Source organism: Mangifera indica, chromosome 2 (genome assembly GCF_011075055.1).
Source record: "Mangifera indica cultivar Alphonso chromosome 2, CATAS_Mindica_2.1, whole genome shotgun sequence".
Classification (NCBI taxonomy): domain Eukaryota; kingdom Viridiplantae; phylum Streptophyta; class Magnoliopsida; order Sapindales; family Anacardiaceae; genus Mangifera; species Mangifera indica.
This window is the reverse complement of record NC_058138.1, coordinates 8,469,715-8,487,940: the sequence shown is the minus strand read 5'-3', so window position 1 is coordinate 8,487,940 and position 18,226 is coordinate 8,469,715. Positions and strand designations below refer to the sequence as shown.

The 18,226-nt window shown below is 30.7% G+C and overlaps 1 pseudogene; it reads right to left on the bottom strand.

Annotated features, from left to right (window-relative positions):
• Positions 1–6,571: 6,571 nt before the first annotated feature.
• The window catches only part of LOC123209098, an 83,050-nt pseudogene continuing 71,395 nt past the window's right edge, over positions 6,572–18,226 (bottom strand).

The following is an 18,226-nucleotide window of genomic DNA, read 5'->3' as shown; positions in this document are numbered from 1 at the left end:
GTATTATATGTTATTTTTTTCAAGTCTTATATGTTGTGTTTAATGGTAATCTTATGTTTGCAGATAATATAAAAACACGACGTTATTTGTTTGCTATCGAGCAATGCTATGATGCCCACTTTGCTGTGTCGCAGTTATCAATGCCCGAATATCACCGAAACGTAAGATGCACCAAATATATCGACTAAGCTCTGCTGGGTATCTCTGCCAGATTAAAATGACAATGAAGAAATAGAACTTAGAACGAATAGCAGCATTAGCTGACAAGCTTTTTGCATAGTTTTCTTGATTAGAGGAAGCAAAAAGTGTTCCTATGAGAACTCACCTTTTGCCGCCAAGAAGCAAGAAATTCATTCACAGAAAGGCCAATCTCTTCATATGAAAGAGGGGAAAACCAAAACCCCCACTTCAACAGTCCAGGCATAGAGGCTGCAACGAATAACACAACATTAGTTTATCCTTTTGGATGATGATTTTAAAAACAAATTGGAGGAGGTCCAAATAGCCTTACAATGTGTGATCATGAAACCACCAAAAATAAGGATTACTAATACTGCAAAAGCACTGGCTGCGATGGAAGCACCCAGAGTCTGGCATACTGATGCTTTAGAACCGAAACATGGATATAAAGGTAAGCTGCACAGCAAAAAGCAGAATAAGCTGATGGAAGAACCTAAATCATAGCAATCAATTAAATATCAGAACCTCAGCCACCACAAAAATGAGAAACTTTCTGCAGTAGTTACTTTTAAATGATCTGCAAAGTGAATTTAGGCACATTGTTGAGGAATTCGTATCTGAGTACATAATCATTCTCTTTTACTTTGCTACACAAGATCAACAAAGCTAATACTAGGAATTTAGTCTGCGGTCATTTTGGAGATTGATTGATGTTGAGCTTTAGATATAAGTGCATTGATTGATGATCAATGGATGATATAACATAATGAATCGATAAATAAGATATAAAAAGGATACAATGCGCTAGTAAACACACCCATTGTAATTGAAACTCACCTCTTGGCCTCAAGACTGTACCCAATGACATAGTAAGTAAAACAGGTCCAGCACTAGTAAACTTCTAATGTACTCAAAGTGCACAATTGAGGTATCTCTCCCGTCAGATTGTTGTTTGATAATGAAAGAAATATTGAGTAAGGTGGTGCAATTGGAAATGGTGCTTGATTAAAATTGTAACGAAGATCTAGATATTCAAGATTTTTCCATGGAAACTGATCTATAGTTGTAAGAAAGTTGTGAGAAAGATTTACCCAGTTCAAACTTTCCTTTCCAATGTTCCACATCCACTTAGGAATTTGGCCATGGATTCTATTTTCAGAAAGGTCTAGCCAATTCAATTGGTCCGATTTCTTTAAAATATCCAGAAATTTACTCAAGCTATAAGCAGATAATCTCAAGCTAGTGAGTTGAGGAAAGGAAGAGTTACCTTTGAATGGAATGCTCAAAAAAAGATTGACATGAGAAAAGTCAAGCCAATGAAGTTTCTTAAGCTTTGAAAACAAGTAAAGATCAGTGGCACTTGAATTGTCCAAAGAATGAAAAAGAGTAGTTAAATTAAAAAGTTCAAATCATGAACTTGGAACTAATTAGTGCAATCGATTAGAGACTTCGCAATGATTTACTATGAAATTCATTTATAGTTCTTGTTTGACATTTTGTTGCCTCAAACTGCAGTCTTTTTGGATTATTACCTATGTCACTTGGTAACCTCTCCAACCTTAATCATTTGAGGCTGGCACAAAACAATTTTGGAGGTCACATTCCTTTATTTTTTGCAAATATTGATCAGCTTAATATATTAGATCTTTCATCCAATAATTTCATAGGTCAAGTTCCTGATATGATTTTGAACATAAGATATCTTTTTCATTTAGATATGTTGTTAATTTAATTAGAAAAAAAAAATGAAGAGTCTATATTGTCACCGTTATGTTGTTATGATATCATTAGTTCTTTCCTATTGTTGAAGAACCTCTTGCAGTTTTAATAAGTTAATTTCTTTTAAAAATTCAGTTTAGAAGCAATTTTTATTATTGCTACCTCAAAAGTTTCATATATTTTCGTTGACTGGGAATGATTCAAAGTCCACGTATCATTTTCCAAGTGGAGCATGACAGACAATGCAATATTTAGTATTATTGAATCTAATAATTAATATTATTACACAAAATTAGGCTTATAAAATTCAATATGTTGTAAAACAAATCTATTACTTGATCTTAATATATGGAGTCATCATAAGTTGATAGTCTATTTTGGTGGTAGTAAACTTCTGCTATAAATTTAAACTGACATGGTGTGATTGAAAATCTCGGTCTTCGTGGACTTTAGAGATTCCAAAGTGTCATTTTCAAGTGGTGCCAAAGCAACACGTTAGAAGACTTCCGCTATAACTTATCTAGTGGGTATCAAAGACACCCCTGCCCATTGTAACTAATGATTTACTAATGCAAATTATACCCACTAGATAAATTTATAAAATAAATTTATAAATTTATTTATGGTATTATTATAAAAATTATCTATTGAACATTGTCTTTCTATCTAGTATATTGTCCCATTTAATTTATGGTATTATTAAAAAAATTATTTCATTTTAAGTTAAATAATATAAATTGAATTGTTGTAGTTTTTTTAAAGGCCAAACGACTATTTCCCACCCAAGGTTTAGCATTTTCTCAAATATCCCCCCTTTAACTATGAAAACACCAAACACCGACCCATGACTGGTTAGATTTAACAAAACCCTAACGGTGGTAAGGGTAAAATTGTCATTTTTGCTATAATATTAAAAATAAACTAAAATAGAATATAATTTTGCCCCCCTAAACTTTAAAAACTAAAATTTCCCCCTAGCCTAAGTTTTAAAAAATTGCAGTTTCACCCTAGGGTTTGGTTTTGAAATCTCCGGCGACCTCTCCGACTCCATTGCCGACGGCCTCTCCCTCCCGAAGCAACCTCTCCTTCCGGTGATCTCTTTCCTCCCATTTGGAGGTTCGATTGGCGTCGGAGACGCCTTGGGAGATGAAGAACTTCGTCGGGGAAGACGAAGTTCTTCGTCTTCCCAAACGAAGATGAAGTTCTTCGTCTTCCCAGACGAAGACGACGGCTTCGTCTTCGTCTTCCCAGACGAAGACGACGGCTTCGTCTTCGTCTGGGAAGACGAAGAACTTCGTCTTCTCCGACGAAGTTCTTCATCTCCCAAGGCGTCTCCGGCACCGATCGGACCTCCAAATGGGAGGAAAGAGATCGTCGGAAGGAGAGATTGCTTCGGGAGGGAGAGACTGTCGGCAACAGAGCCGGAGAGGTCGCTGGAGATTTCAAAACCAAACCCTAGGGTGAAACTGTGATTTTTTAAAACTTAGGCTGAGGAAAAATGTTAGTTTTTAAAGTTTAGGGGGACAAAAAGAGATAAAAGTTTTAGGCGTTAGGGTTCTGTTAAATCTAACCGGCCATGGGTGGGTGTTTGATGTTTCCATAGTTAAAGGGGGGACATTTGAGAATACGCTAAACCTTGGGTGGGAAATAGTTGTTTGGCCTTTTTTAAATCATCCTTTATAGTTTTCTCTTCTCTTTTTTTTTTTAAAGGTTACATAGCATGAATTGATTAATCATTTAAAGCTATATTTAATCAATTATTAGAGTTTAGTAAGTTTGTTAATAATGTTGTTTTTGTTTTTTATTAGATAATTTATTTTTGAGGAACTTAAAATCTTGGATGTGTTTGACCTTATGTAATTTTTGTTGTTTATAATAAAAGGTTGAAGTTTGAATAAGAAGCTTTATTGTTAGTATATATATATAATTATTATATTTTATCAATAATTAAAAATAATATAGAAGACTATTATTGGCAAAAGAAAAACTCTTTTGTGACTATTATAAATATTACAATAATTTATTGATTAATTTTTTAAACGTTTATAACAATTATAATTATCATTAAATACTATAACAATTGGTAGAAAAAGAAGAGGATACTTTTGAGTTTTTAATGACAATTACAAACATCGATATAAAGTATGATAAGAACTTTTAACAGCAATTATAAATGATAGTATAAATTATAATGGTTGCTCTTTAGTAACAATTACAAATGTCGGTGTAAATTATGGTAGTCACGTTTTAGCTGCAATGGCAAATGTTGGTACAAATTATGGTATTTACTCTTATCAGCAATTACAAATTGGCATGGGGTGATGGGAAACGAAAAATAAATTTATAAAATAGTAAAAACACCACTTCATAAGTAATTTGGCTAGTAATATAAAGTCTTGGTCTTCATGGACTTAAGAGACTCCAGAGTATCATCTTAAATTGACAATTCTTGACAATAATAGTTTGCTCTTAGGTTCATACACTGAGAAACACGTTAGAATAGCTTACATATTGGGTATTTAATAGTCTTGGTCTATCAGCTAGAAAACAATAACATCTACATTATTTATACAATGTTACCATCATGCATGCAGTGAGAAATGGGCAAGAAGACTTCTCCAATTATATTCGTGTCATATCAAATTTTTTGGAGTCAACAATATTTTTTGTTGACTGGTAATTATTCAAGGTCCAAGTATCATTTTCCAGGTGGAGCATGCCAATGTGATTAACATGTGGAATATTCACACACTGAGAGACACGTTAAAAGACTTCTGCCATAACTTACATTGTGGGTATCAATTAGTCTTGGTCTATTAACTATAAAACAATAATATCTTCATTATTCATTTGATGTCACCATCATGCATGCCGTCAGAAATGGGCAAGAAGACTTCTCCAATTGCTTTTCGATCTGTATAGATTTTTTCTCTTACATTCTTATGCAAATAGAGTTAAAATACTAATAATTATCTAGGAAACTACTTTTGCGACATGTTTTACTGTATTCTCCACTTCGCATAATTTCTACCTAGGAAACACTCATTCAAAGAAGCCTATCACTACAACAAATTCGAAAAACACCTCCAAACTTTTTTTAATTTCTAGAATATCCTTGAAAATTTTCTTTGACACACCAAATATTTTTAAAAAGTTTATTACCCCTCAGACTTTTGAAAATTGAAAATAAAAAAATAAGAGGAAAAGGATAATAAAAAGAATACCTAGGAAAAATGAAATTTTGGGTTTTTTTGAAACTTTGGATGGAACAAGTCTTTTCGCCTTATTAAAATTTATGTTATTCAATCAATGCATTTAATTGTATGACATTGTTTATTAACAACTAATTACACATCTAAAAATCTATATATCTACTATATGGTATGTAATAAACAGTATTTATTATTATTGTCTTTAAATTTTTTAAATATGATAAATTTTCATTTGATATAAGAATAACAGATGTGACATAAGAGAAAGAGATTTTGATTTTTACAAGGAATTATCTCATATCTACCAAAATGAGATATATTTTGAATATTTGAATATTAAAAATAATGTATTTTTAAACTTATATTTTTTTTAAACTAGAAATCTTATCCAAATTGAACTGTCTCTTTAGGGTTAAACCGACCATACCAAACAGTTTTTTATTCTGTTTTGAGAATCAAAGTTTAAAATTTTCACTCAACCAAGAACTCAAACACTCTAAAAAGAAAAATTAAGCAATGGTGGTTATTATTGTTAAAGTTGGAAAAGACATTGTTGAAGAAGGATTATAGAGTAGTTTTTAAATCCATTTCAAGTTGAGTATTTTTTTGTGTAAACAATTAATATATGTAGTTTGATTTTGCCAATTTTTATAATTGTACGAGTTGTATAAATTTGATTAAATCTTCTATAAGTTTGAACTGTCAAATTTGGAAATAGTTAGCAGTATTCATGGGCTGTAGATGAAATTGATATTAGAGATGTTCTAAAATCTGATATATTTTGGTAAACCATTAATATATCTAGTTCGACTTGGCCAAACTTCATAATATGTTAATTTGTATAAAAAAATAATAAAATTTATGAAGAGATTGTACAACTACAATATAAACAAGTGTTAGATCTAGGGTTTGTCCTTTAGTTACCTATAGGATTTATGAAATTACTTTTAGATTAAAGTTTTTCAATGAGATTTAAGAATATTTCAGGGAGTTCCTTTATACAAATTGAATTTATTAGTTGAGGCTAAGGTACAAGTAGTTCCTTGCATACTAACTAGCACATTTAAGAGTTTGTGTTAACTATCATTCTTAATTAATGTAAATAGAAATGACTCATTTTATCTACATATAAATGTTTGAATAAGATCCTATAGGTTTGAAAAGAGTAACCAACTTTGAAAATGATGTCTTCATAAGTTATAAGATATGTTCATAAATTTACCATTTCTTTTAAACCAAAAACTTGCTTTCTTTGAAGTTTAAAGAGAAAAGTTTAAACGTTGGTTTATAAACTATTGTTGGTGGTAACCAAAAGAGAAATGTTTGCAACACATTTCAAGAAATAAAAAATATAAACTTATTTTCACTTACATTTTGGAACAATATAAGTTTTTACTCATTGTTCGTAGTCTTTGCATATTGGCACTGCACCATAAAATTATAAGTTTGATCCGGTTGGATTTGTTGTGCAATGTGCACATTTTTGCATTATACTTGGGTCATTGAACGTACAAGTCTAAAATCATGAGCAAGTCATTATTAATACATGTGAGATATGATCTAAAATCTTGATTGGGTCACTAAAATACAGGTGACACTATGTAAGATGAATAACTTATGCAAAATACATAAGATGAGTTATATAATATATATTTCTGCTCAAGATTGATATATAGAAAGTTATGAAATAGCTTAGTATTTATACTTTATTTTATATGTTTAAATATCTCCTTTCGTCTAATTTCTTTATCAGTTTCCAAATTAAATGTTTCTTTTTACATGCATATGTCATATTTACATGACAACGAATAAATAAAACTTATATATTGAATGAGCTCTGCTGGATATCTCTGCTAGATTTAAATGACAACGAATAAATAAAACTTAGAATGAATAGCAGCATTACCTGACAAGATTTTTGCATTGTTTTCTTGATTAGAGGAACCAAAAAGTGTTCCTATGAGAGTTCGCCTTTTGCCACCAAGGAGCAAAATATTCAATTATAGAAAGGTGAATCTCTCCATGTGAAAGAGGGGAGACCCAAAACCCCACTTCAATCACCATGGCATGGAGGCTGCAATGAATAACACAACATAAGTTTATCCTTTTGGATGATGATTTTAAAAATAAATTTGAGGAGGTCCAAATAGCCTTACGATGTGTGATCACAAAGCCACCATAAATCAGGACTACTAATACTGCAAAAACACTGACTGTCATGGAAGCACCCAAAGTTTGGCAGACTGATGCCGAAAACTGAAACATGGATATAAAGTTAAGGTACACAGCAAAAAGTAGAATGAGCTGACAGAAGAACCTAAATCATAGCAACCAATTAAATATCAGAACCTCAGCCACCAGAAAATGAGAAACTTTCTGCAGCAACTACTTTTAAATGATCTGCAAAGTGAATCCAAGCATATTGTTGAGGAATTCATATCTGAGTACATAATCATTTTTTTTTACTTTGATACATAAGATTAACAAAGCTAATCCTAAGAATTCAGTATGCTGTCATTTTGGAGATTGCTTGATGTTAAGCTTTAGATATAAGGGCACTGATTGATGATCGATAGATGATATAACATAATGAATCAATAAATAAGATATAAAAAGGATACAATGCACTAGTAAACACATCCATTGTAATTGAAACTCACCTATTGGCCTCACGACTATATCCAATGACATAGAAAGTAAGGCATGTCCATGTCACAGATTCAATTACTGAGAGGAATTTTCAAAATAGTGGCTGGAATTGCATATGCCCAAGCAGGGTAAAAGCACAACTCTTTCTGGTTGAAGAACACTGGAAGTCTAGCTCTGATAAGAGACAATTCCAGAATACCATCAATGTGAAGTATCATTAGTCCAAAGAACTGGGCACCCATGTAGTAAGTTGCATGAAGAACATCAATTTCCATCTTAGTCCGCAAAAAGACAGTCATTGTGATGGGTGCAACGATAACAATCTGTAACAAGAAATTCCTTCACATGTTTCAGATTATCCTTGCCTTTGCACATGTAATTACAAAAGTATAACATAATTGAAAATTACTAATTATAATAATAACCTGGGTTGTTTTGAACACATAGATAAAAGAATTTCTGTTCAAGAGAAGATATTCCCTTGACATGCAAGCTCTAAGGAGTTGCCACTTAGAAAGACAATACACATTGAAGGAAAGAGCATTCTTGTGGCTTTTGGATCAATCATATGGCACCGACAGATCCTCATCAAGCTTCTTGCCAAGAGGAGATTCTTGAATTTTTGACAGAACATATCTATTGAAACATAATTGTAAGGAGCTTCACTGTGGTACCAGTATTGCGCTTGATCTTTTCAAGATATCACCTACCGAAAAATGAATAAAAAATAAAAGTTGAAGTACTAATATTTAAGCATGAAAAATAAATTATTATAAGCTCAAATTCACTGACCTCCTGAAGAAAGTCAGCTACACAATTTCTTTGAGGACACCTGAATCCATAGTTCTCAAAAAACTCTACAACTTGATCACGTGATCCTAGATACACAACCTTTCCTTCTGCCATCAAAATGATGTCATCAAAGCGTTCAAATGTTTCTGGAGCTGGCTGAAGTGAAATCAATATGGTAGCATCTGTGATATGGAACAGCTGTTGCAGACAAGCAACAATCTGATATGCAGTTGAACTGTCTAAGCCATTTCATATTTCATCCATAAATAAGGCTTTTGTGGGACCAACAATCATATGTCTCCTGCATATTTTAATGAAAAATCAAGTGTTTCCCTCACAGTCATTTCTGCTATATGCAGATCTTCTTGGCTTATATAAGCTGACGTTTTCTGGGGAAAAAACTCATCCAGCCAGTAACCACCGTAAGAAAATCCTGTCGCCTTTGAAGAAAACAGAACCAAAACTGAGTACATTAGGACATCAAACTTAGATAGCACACAGTAGAGAAGAAAATTTGCTGATGATATTATTTATTTGCTTTCAGCTTGGATCAAGCTAAGAACCAAAAATTAATTGAACATATGGCTACAAATAGACTTGATCCTTTTTGAAAATGTAACAAGGTAATCTAAAAAATTGGGCTAGATTCTCCCTCTAATATGAGGCAGAGTTACCTTTGCTTTTGTGCAGCAGTGTACAACTGTGCAGTACAACAGTGAGATATAATCAAATACTAAAATTAGGAAACCTATCAAAGATGTGCAGTTGTGATGCTTCAAGCTTTCCTTCATGATTCTATCAAGTTTAAGCAAGTTAGAAATTTAGTTATAGATTCATGCATTTGACTGACAGTCAAGATGGTAATACTCCAAATGAAATTCTGAAACCTTTAGATATTTGTCAAGAGTTCCAGAGAGAGCCTTTAAAAGGGTAGTCTTCCCGCAACCTGGGGGCCCAAGCAGAAGAGTCATCCTAAAATAATTCAAGCATATTTAAGTACACATTTGGTTTAATATCCACGGCTGCCTTTCAAATTTTCCTTTACAAAAAATCTACCAGAAAAGAGGCTTTCCTCAACACCTTCTGAAGCCAAACAAAATTCAGTCTGTTCTCTGATAGAGCATCTCAAAGTGGATCCTTTCCTAGATATCTATCAATTTAACTAGAAAAGTCATGTGCAACAACAAATTGTTAAATTTTCATGTAAGGACTGGCTAACTAGAATCATCCACATAATTGATTTCACAAGTTGCTAAGGAACTTAAATGTAAGAGATTTTAGTTAAACCATGCTATGTGCCCAGGTCACATCACATAAATAGGGCAATAGAAATACTGCATGACAGTGTGATCCACACATACTGGCTCTAATAAAAGAAAAATCCTTATGAAACTTTTTGAAGGTTACCTATGCTTAAATATATGAATTATTCATTTGATAATAAGTTAGATTCTTACAAACAAGTTCAATCACAAAAGGTCTTCAGAAGTCAAGAAGCACAAGTTAGAATTAGAAAGGTCAATTTATCCTTTGAAAGTAAGTAACATCAATTTACGACAATTCATCAAAAGTCCACAATGACAATTCAGCTATATAATGGCTAATCAATATGGTTGACCCAAAGGGGATTATGTCAATTCATTAATGGAGTTAATTTTACAAACAGTAAGCTTTTCATATTACCTTCTAGGCTTAACAATGCCACTTATATCATTAATGATGGTTATCCTAGCTTGATTTGACTTTGAACCTATAAGCTTCGGGACGACCTGCAAAACAAGGTTCAGTTTCAATAAAATTATTCAAAACTGCAAGTAAGCTGCACCTTAAAGAACTATCAACAATAAGGACTAATTAAAGCTCTCTGTTTTAAATTTACACATCAATTACAGCCAGATAAGTATTGTTATGGATTCAATTTACGGCTCCAAATAAAATGAATATACTTACCAAAAGCAAATATTTAATAGAATTCAAGAGTGTTGGAATGGGCTTTGCATGAACAATCTCACAATCAGCTGCCACATTGAGATTCTTATATCTCACCTCTATAGTTGGCAACTCCACACCAACTCTCAAAATTTAAAAAAAGATAAACCAGTAATTGTTAAACGCATGACAGACAACTACTGCATTCAAGTCCATTCAAACTTAGAAAAAGAAACTATATGAAATTATTGATCTTAACATTGAAATATAAAGTAAAACCAATATGAACAAAGCAGATTAACACTAGCTTTATAAGTACTTTAATTAATTAGCCTCATTTTAAGTTAATTACATTTACTCAATTAGATGCTGAGTTTATATATGAAAAGGCAATTCAATTATTCGGCATATAAAAAACTGAGCTTCCAGTAAGAATATAATTAAAGTTAAAAACTTTCCAGCAAGCCAAACTAATTAAAACATAAGTATTTCAATTAACTTCTAAATACTTCAACCAAGCAGATTTCTTCCAAAAGTGAACTACATTTGTTCAACATTTAGTTAATTTTTAGTAAGAACACAATAATAATTTGAGCATTCAGTAAGCATATTAAGTAAATTTACAAACCCGCTGGGAACCCAGAATAGTTATAACAGAAGTACTTCAATTAAATACATTCCTTTCAAGAGCTAAAACCTCATAAGACCACCATAAAAAACCAATATTTCAACAAGCACGTTAACAAAGACACAAACGTGGCAACAACCCAGACCACAAGACTCCAAACTGAGAACATACACAAACACTTACAGCTCAATTCCTTCTCTGATCTTCCTCAACAACTTCAAATTATCATGCCCAATATGCTTAATAAGCTTCTCCATAAATGCACAACTCTCAGCCGAACCAAAAATAGTAATATTAATCACCCTCTTCCCCTCACCATCCACAACCTTCCCGTCTCCCTCCATATCGAACAGAGACCCTTGAGCCGGTCAAAAGTCTGCTAATCTCTCAATGGCAGCCCATTGCCAAGCAATTTCAACGTCAGAAACGAGCTCCACATCGTCATCCTTCCCGGTACCTCTTTGACTTGAAGACGTCTTACACCTCAGAGAAGACTTTAAGCTTCTTCCGAGCTCGGTCAGGCCAATTCGCACTGACTCTATGTCGTCTGTTCCGACGAACTGCGCCATTTTTTAGGCTTTTTTGGGATAGTGAAGCTGTGAAAGGTTGGTGGTTTGGAAATTTATCCTCTGGCTTCTATTCTTTCAATTACCTGTAGTGATTACGGTAATCAATAAGGGGAGGATAGAAACGTTTCTTTTTTTTTTTTTCCCTTCTAAATTTTTCTAATTTATTTTTGCCTTCAAAATGACAAGTGGCTGGGATGAATTACAAATTATAACAATATATCACTCAGTAGTTTTAAAAATGATAGTATCACTCTTATAAAATTGAACAAAATATAATATTTTGAAGCTTATTAGAATTTATAAATTTTTAAGGGTTTTAATGATAAGTTTTTAAACTAATAAGATATATTAATAATTTTGTATCTATACGAAGTGCTAATGGCAGATTTGTAATTTCAATAAAAGAGAAAAATAGTTTTTTCTAAAAAAATCAAACATAATTTACTAAAATAATTGGATTATGGGAGAAATTTTGGCTTTTTAAAACTTCATGGATGGAAAATAGTTATTTCATCAATCCTTGGGTGGGAAATAGTTATTTGACCATAAATTTATTACTGGTGAAACCTACCACCATGTGAGAGAAAATGAAAGAAGATAGCACTTAATTCTGGATAAGTGCTTTCCTGGTAGAGCCATCCTGTAATAATTCAAGCACATTTTTATTTTAGTAAACCTTTCATATGATAATCTAAAAACTTTCTACAGTTTTCTCAGTAGGAACATCGGTCGAAGTTCGCCATCTCCGCAATGTTGGCTCCCCCTGCCAACTTGTTCCCACCCTCTAACGACAAGTATTTTCTCCGACGAAGACAATTGTCGAAGTGTCTTTATCTCAGACGAAGACAAAATTATCTTTGTTCGAGATGAAAATGACCTCAAATAGAGACATCATCTTTGTCAAAGTATCTTTATCTCAGACAGACACATTGTCTTTGTCTGAGGTCTCAAATGAAAACGATGTTTTTGTCTCAAACAAAGATGAAATCATCTTCTTCTGAGATGAAAACACTCTTACGAAGACGATTTTGCCTTTGTCAAAGTTAATAGCTTCAATTAGTGGGTGGGAACAAATCGGCATGGAGAGATAACCTAAGTGGAAGGACAAACGCAAGCGATGGTTCCAAAACCGTGGGGGTTAAATTCCTACTTTTCAAACTTTGAGTGGAAGGAAATGTTAGATTTGCAAATTGAGGGGGGGGGGGGGGAATGTGACAAAACTTTAGTTTTTAAAATTATTTTATTATATAACAGTTTTACCCTTAACTTTAATTAGAATTTTAACAAAATTTTGTTCATAGGTGGATATCTAGATTTTTGAAAATTGAAGAGGGTCACTTTGAGATGTCACTATACCATGAGTGGGATCAAGTCATTTGGCCATTAAAAAAAAACCATCTGTCACTTAAAAGAACATAATTCACTAATTTACATTTTTTTTCATGTCATCTTTTTAAAAGAAACAATAAGTTAGATTAAATAAATTATTATAATAAATTTGAATTTTGAATAAACCAATAAAATTTATTACAAGGGATATTGAAATTTTTCCCAAAAAATCAACCTCATCTACAAAATTATCACACACATAAACACTTAAACATTTTTATCACAAATTGAACAGATGTTAATGGTGGGTACTGTTTACGTGTGAACTTTAACCTTGTTACTATTTAATTACACAAAAACTTATGTATTTCTGTTATATCCTGTGAGCATTTTTCTTTTATCCATGCAAAAATATTAATAATGAACTAAAATCCTAAATTGCTGATAGTTAGATTTAGGGTTTGCTAAGTGATAATAAAAAGTTTTTAGTTGAAAACTTAAATTCTAAATTGTGTATTTATGAAAGAACAGATTGGTAATTTCGCCAACCCTACTTTTACCCAAAGTTGAATACAAAGATAATTTAGATATTATACTATTTTTGTTGTATAAATGTTTAATATTCGAAAAATGTAATAGACTTATATAAGCGGGCTCATTTAAGGATAAAAATTTTAATATCTCTTATAAAAATCATCTTTCATAATAAATTTGAATTTTGAATATAACCAATAAAATTATAACCATCATCTTTAATCTCTTAAAAGAAGAATATTTTTTTAGAGAATGGGAAGGAGAAGAATTAATTATAAGAACAAACACTATACTTATGATTTGATAATTTTTATCATAAATTAGGTGATAAGTCTTTCATAAATTCTACCAATTCTCTTCAAGACTTTTACCGTTCTTTGGATATTTTATTGTACATTTCATATACATACTTATCTACACAATTTCACCATAAGTTAGGTGATAAAACTTTCTTGTACATTCCATACACATACTTTATTTATAGATTATAACACGTTAAAAAATTATCTTGTGTCTAACTCTTTTTCTACATTTATTTTACATTATTGTAGTAGATATCAAGATTTAATATCAAATCTTTAGTACCGCTATCATAACTTACTTTGTGCAAAAATTTTATATACGTCTTTGGTAGATGAATCAAAATGCTTACTTTTTGTTTTATTTTTAAATATCTGAAAATATGTTAAATATACTATTTAAAAGTCTAATTATGAATCCGAAAACAAAGAAAATGATGTTTTAGCTAATTGATTTTTCACCAATTTTTAGAAATGAATAAATTGACAAATATACAATCTGTATGATATGTGTTTACATCTCTATGTGGGGATACTGGCTAGCCTGACAGTTTGTATTATACAGTTATGTTTCTATTGTGTTAATTTGAGTTTTGAGTTAAAAGAATCATATTCTTAATTTTATCTTAATTAAAATCGTATTGAAATATTTTAACCTTAATCTAACCTAAATCTAATTTAGATTGATTGGATATAACCAAAATTGACCCAAAATTATTTAGTATTTTCATCTTCTCAAATGTTTTTAGCATTTTAATTCTTTATTTGATTATCCTAACCTATTATTTACAAAATATATAACATAATATTTTTTTTTATGAATGATCTAAAAAATTACATAATAAAATCTTTCAAATACATCAATAATCTTAATAATTAAATCTCATTTTCACTACTGAAAAATAAAATAAAATTTAAACAAAAATCAAGAACAATTGAAGTAATTACTACTATATAGAGATACAACTATATGCAATATGTCAAGATTTCAATTGTTGTAATTGATAGTTATCCTTCAATATTTCTTTAATTTGTCCATATCAAATTCTACTACAGTAATTTTTTTAAAATATTCGGATAAATTCAAATAACTTTTGTGTCAACCATAACACAATTTGATTTAGTTTTGATGTGTTTTGGGTTGATTTGAGTTAAATTTCTTGTAAAAAAATAAATCTTAACCCAATATTTTTATGTCATATTGAGTTAATATGTCGTATTGAAAATTATTAGTTCTGATAATAACAAATACACATTGAACCATAAAAAAATACTACAGCCTCAAAAGTACAAAAGCTATCACATACACCCTTTATCGTTAATTTTTCAATAAAACTATATATATATATATATTTAAGTATATAATTAGATGCATAGATGATATGTTATTATATAATTGAATAATTTTTCATTAAAAATAAGATAATATTTTATTATATAATAATATATTATTTATATATCTAACTATATATTTAAAACAAAAGTACTCGCACATAACATTGGGCTTAGGATTTGGACTTAAATTAGCAGGAATAAAGAGCAAATATGAGATAATTGTAAAATAATTTGTTTACATAGGTAAATATGCGTCGGAAAATGTAGAAAGCTTACATTAGAAAGCACCACATAACCTAATGGACACGGGCCGGTATCTAACAACATTTCCAGGACTATTTCGTAAATTCACATACTAGTTAGCTCCCTTAGAATTTGTGTTCCAACTGTTAATTCAAAGATACAGTGGTCTAATTCATTGACACGTACGATACTATACATGTACTTTTAAAGTTGATTCTTGGGCTATAAAATTAGAATTTAGGAGCTAAATGTCATTTTATTGGCCAAATCTAGTCTTCCTTTAAATTTAGCACCAAAGACTATGGTTACAATGAGACGAACTACGTGCGAGTGTTTTACAATATGGTTCCTCTTGAATTGAGCTAAAATTTGAGTTGTCCAAGTTCAACTTTTAAATCAAATTTAAGCTTGATTTGATTGATTTTATGAGTTCATAAACTCACAATACGATTCAAGTAAAATAAATAAACTATTTAAAGATTCAAATATTATAATTATATCTTTAAAATCTTATTTTGTACTTTTTAGAATATATATAATTGATAAATATATAAATTATGAGATTTAAATTTAAGTATTCTTTAAAATTAAAGAGTTAAAATTAATTTGTTGAGTCAAGCTTATGTCAATCGTTATTGTCTTAAATTTGAGCTTGAACTCTATAAATATATTATCGAGTTGAAGGCTTGCTTAGTTTGATTCGATTCAACTCAATTACGTGCCTACCACAAAATTATGTGGTAGTTTATGTTCAATTACACCCTCACCAAAAATTAAAGGTTCTATGTGGTAGTTTATGATCTTTGAGGGGTACAATTGTCAGACTTTGATGTTTCAAGGCGTACGCGCTTAAAATTTATGAAACTACCTTACATAGAAATGTTATGATACCTTGCGGGCTTGTTCTTTCTCTCTTTTTTTTTTTTCTCTATAGTATGATACCTTGCGTTTGTCCTTGCCTATTATGACATTTTGAGGCCAGAACGTCTTCGTTTTCATCTAAGACAAAGGCGATGGTCTTTGCCTCCAACAAATGCAAAATCAAAGCAAAGGGAAACGATTGATTAAAGGGGAAAAAAGAGGAAAAGCCGGTCAACGGTTAGAAAGAGTAAGTCATCAAAGGAGAAGAAACCTAGAGAGAAGACCCACTTTTCAAACTTTAAAAGAAATTTTATGGGAAAATTGTGATATTTTCAAATTGACAAGGTAAAAATGTTAAAAGTTTTGTTTTCAAATTTTTTTATTAAATAGTAGTTTTACCCTTAATTCTAACTAAGATTTTTAACAAAAATTTATTTATAGATGGGTATTTAGATTTTTAAAAATTATAGGGTAAAACTTTGAGATTTCACTATACTTTCTATGAGAACAAGTCTTTTAGCCTATTATTATTAGTATTTTAATTTCATCTATTTGACCTTTCTCAACAATCAAATGTCTTACCTCCTTTATAATTAATTTTACAAATTATAACAGGGAGGATTATATTCGAGTTTAAAATGAGATCAATTTAAATAAGTTTAAGTTTGAATTCGAATTTAAAAGTTAAATATTTTTTAACTTGAGTTTGAATGTGAGCTTTATGGTGTTTGGTTTATCAAACTCACGAGTTTAAAAAATTTTACTATAAATCGACTAGAGATCAAGGCTCAACTGATGGGAGAGAAATTGATGAAGATAAAGATATAAGGTGAAACTGAAATTTTTCAGAAAGTTGGGGCCCAACATCTATATGAAAAACATGAGGGGCTGAAACCCTAGACTTAGGGAGGAAAAACAGTTTTTAAACCTGAAAAATATGAGGTTAGGAGAAAAAATAAAATTTTAAAACTCATATATAATTTTAAAATATGAGTTTAAATAAAATCTATAAATGATAATTTTGTCCCTAATAATAACAACCAAAATTAATAGATGAATGAATATTTAGATTTTCAAAAGTTAACATGTGTGGGTTTGGATTTTCACTAAACCTTGGGTAGAAATAATCTTTTAGCCTTATTTTAATTGAGTTATTTTTTTTATAAGTAATTTAAATCAAGATTTTGTAAACGTGATAAAAATTCAAATCCAAATTTTTTCTTATAAAATTTGAATACAGTTTTAATATTTTACCAATTTTACTAATTCTTGTCATCTTTTTAGGTGAGTTAATTTGAACAACTTAAAATCTTTAGCTATGCTAATCATGTCATTAATGATGCATATCTGTGCCTGATTTAATTTAGTCTGATTTTCCCCTTTAATCACCCTTCATGAACAGGTAAACAATCTGGGCCTATAACAAGCCTTATAGGTCAGACCAACCAGTCATAGGCTAATGAGGAGTTTAATGTGGTCAGCATTGTTTTGGACTGTGTCATACTAAACCTTTAGTAGATTGATCCATGGACTATTAAACTTTCCTCAGTATCCAAATTCAGTTCATAAATTAGGAACATTTTTTGGGTTGATTGTTTATTAATGAGAGCAACAACTAAAATTTTTTTCTTGAGATTTGGCAATAATTCAAGGAGGATGGTTCTTGTGAATTGACAACAACTCAAGGAGGGTGATTTGAGGAGTGATCACATTTAAATTAATAGAAATTTCTATTTTATAGTCTCACTAATCTAATCGAAAATTTTCAAATAGAAAGACTTATAATTGAATATACCTTCATTATGCTTTTATTTATTTGAACAGTAAATTTAAATATACAAGTGACATAGTTTTACAAATTTCAACGCATGCTTTCAATATTTCAGTAACAAAAGTAAGCACATACTAGAACAGTCATACCCAGCTCGATTTGTAAACTCACAATGT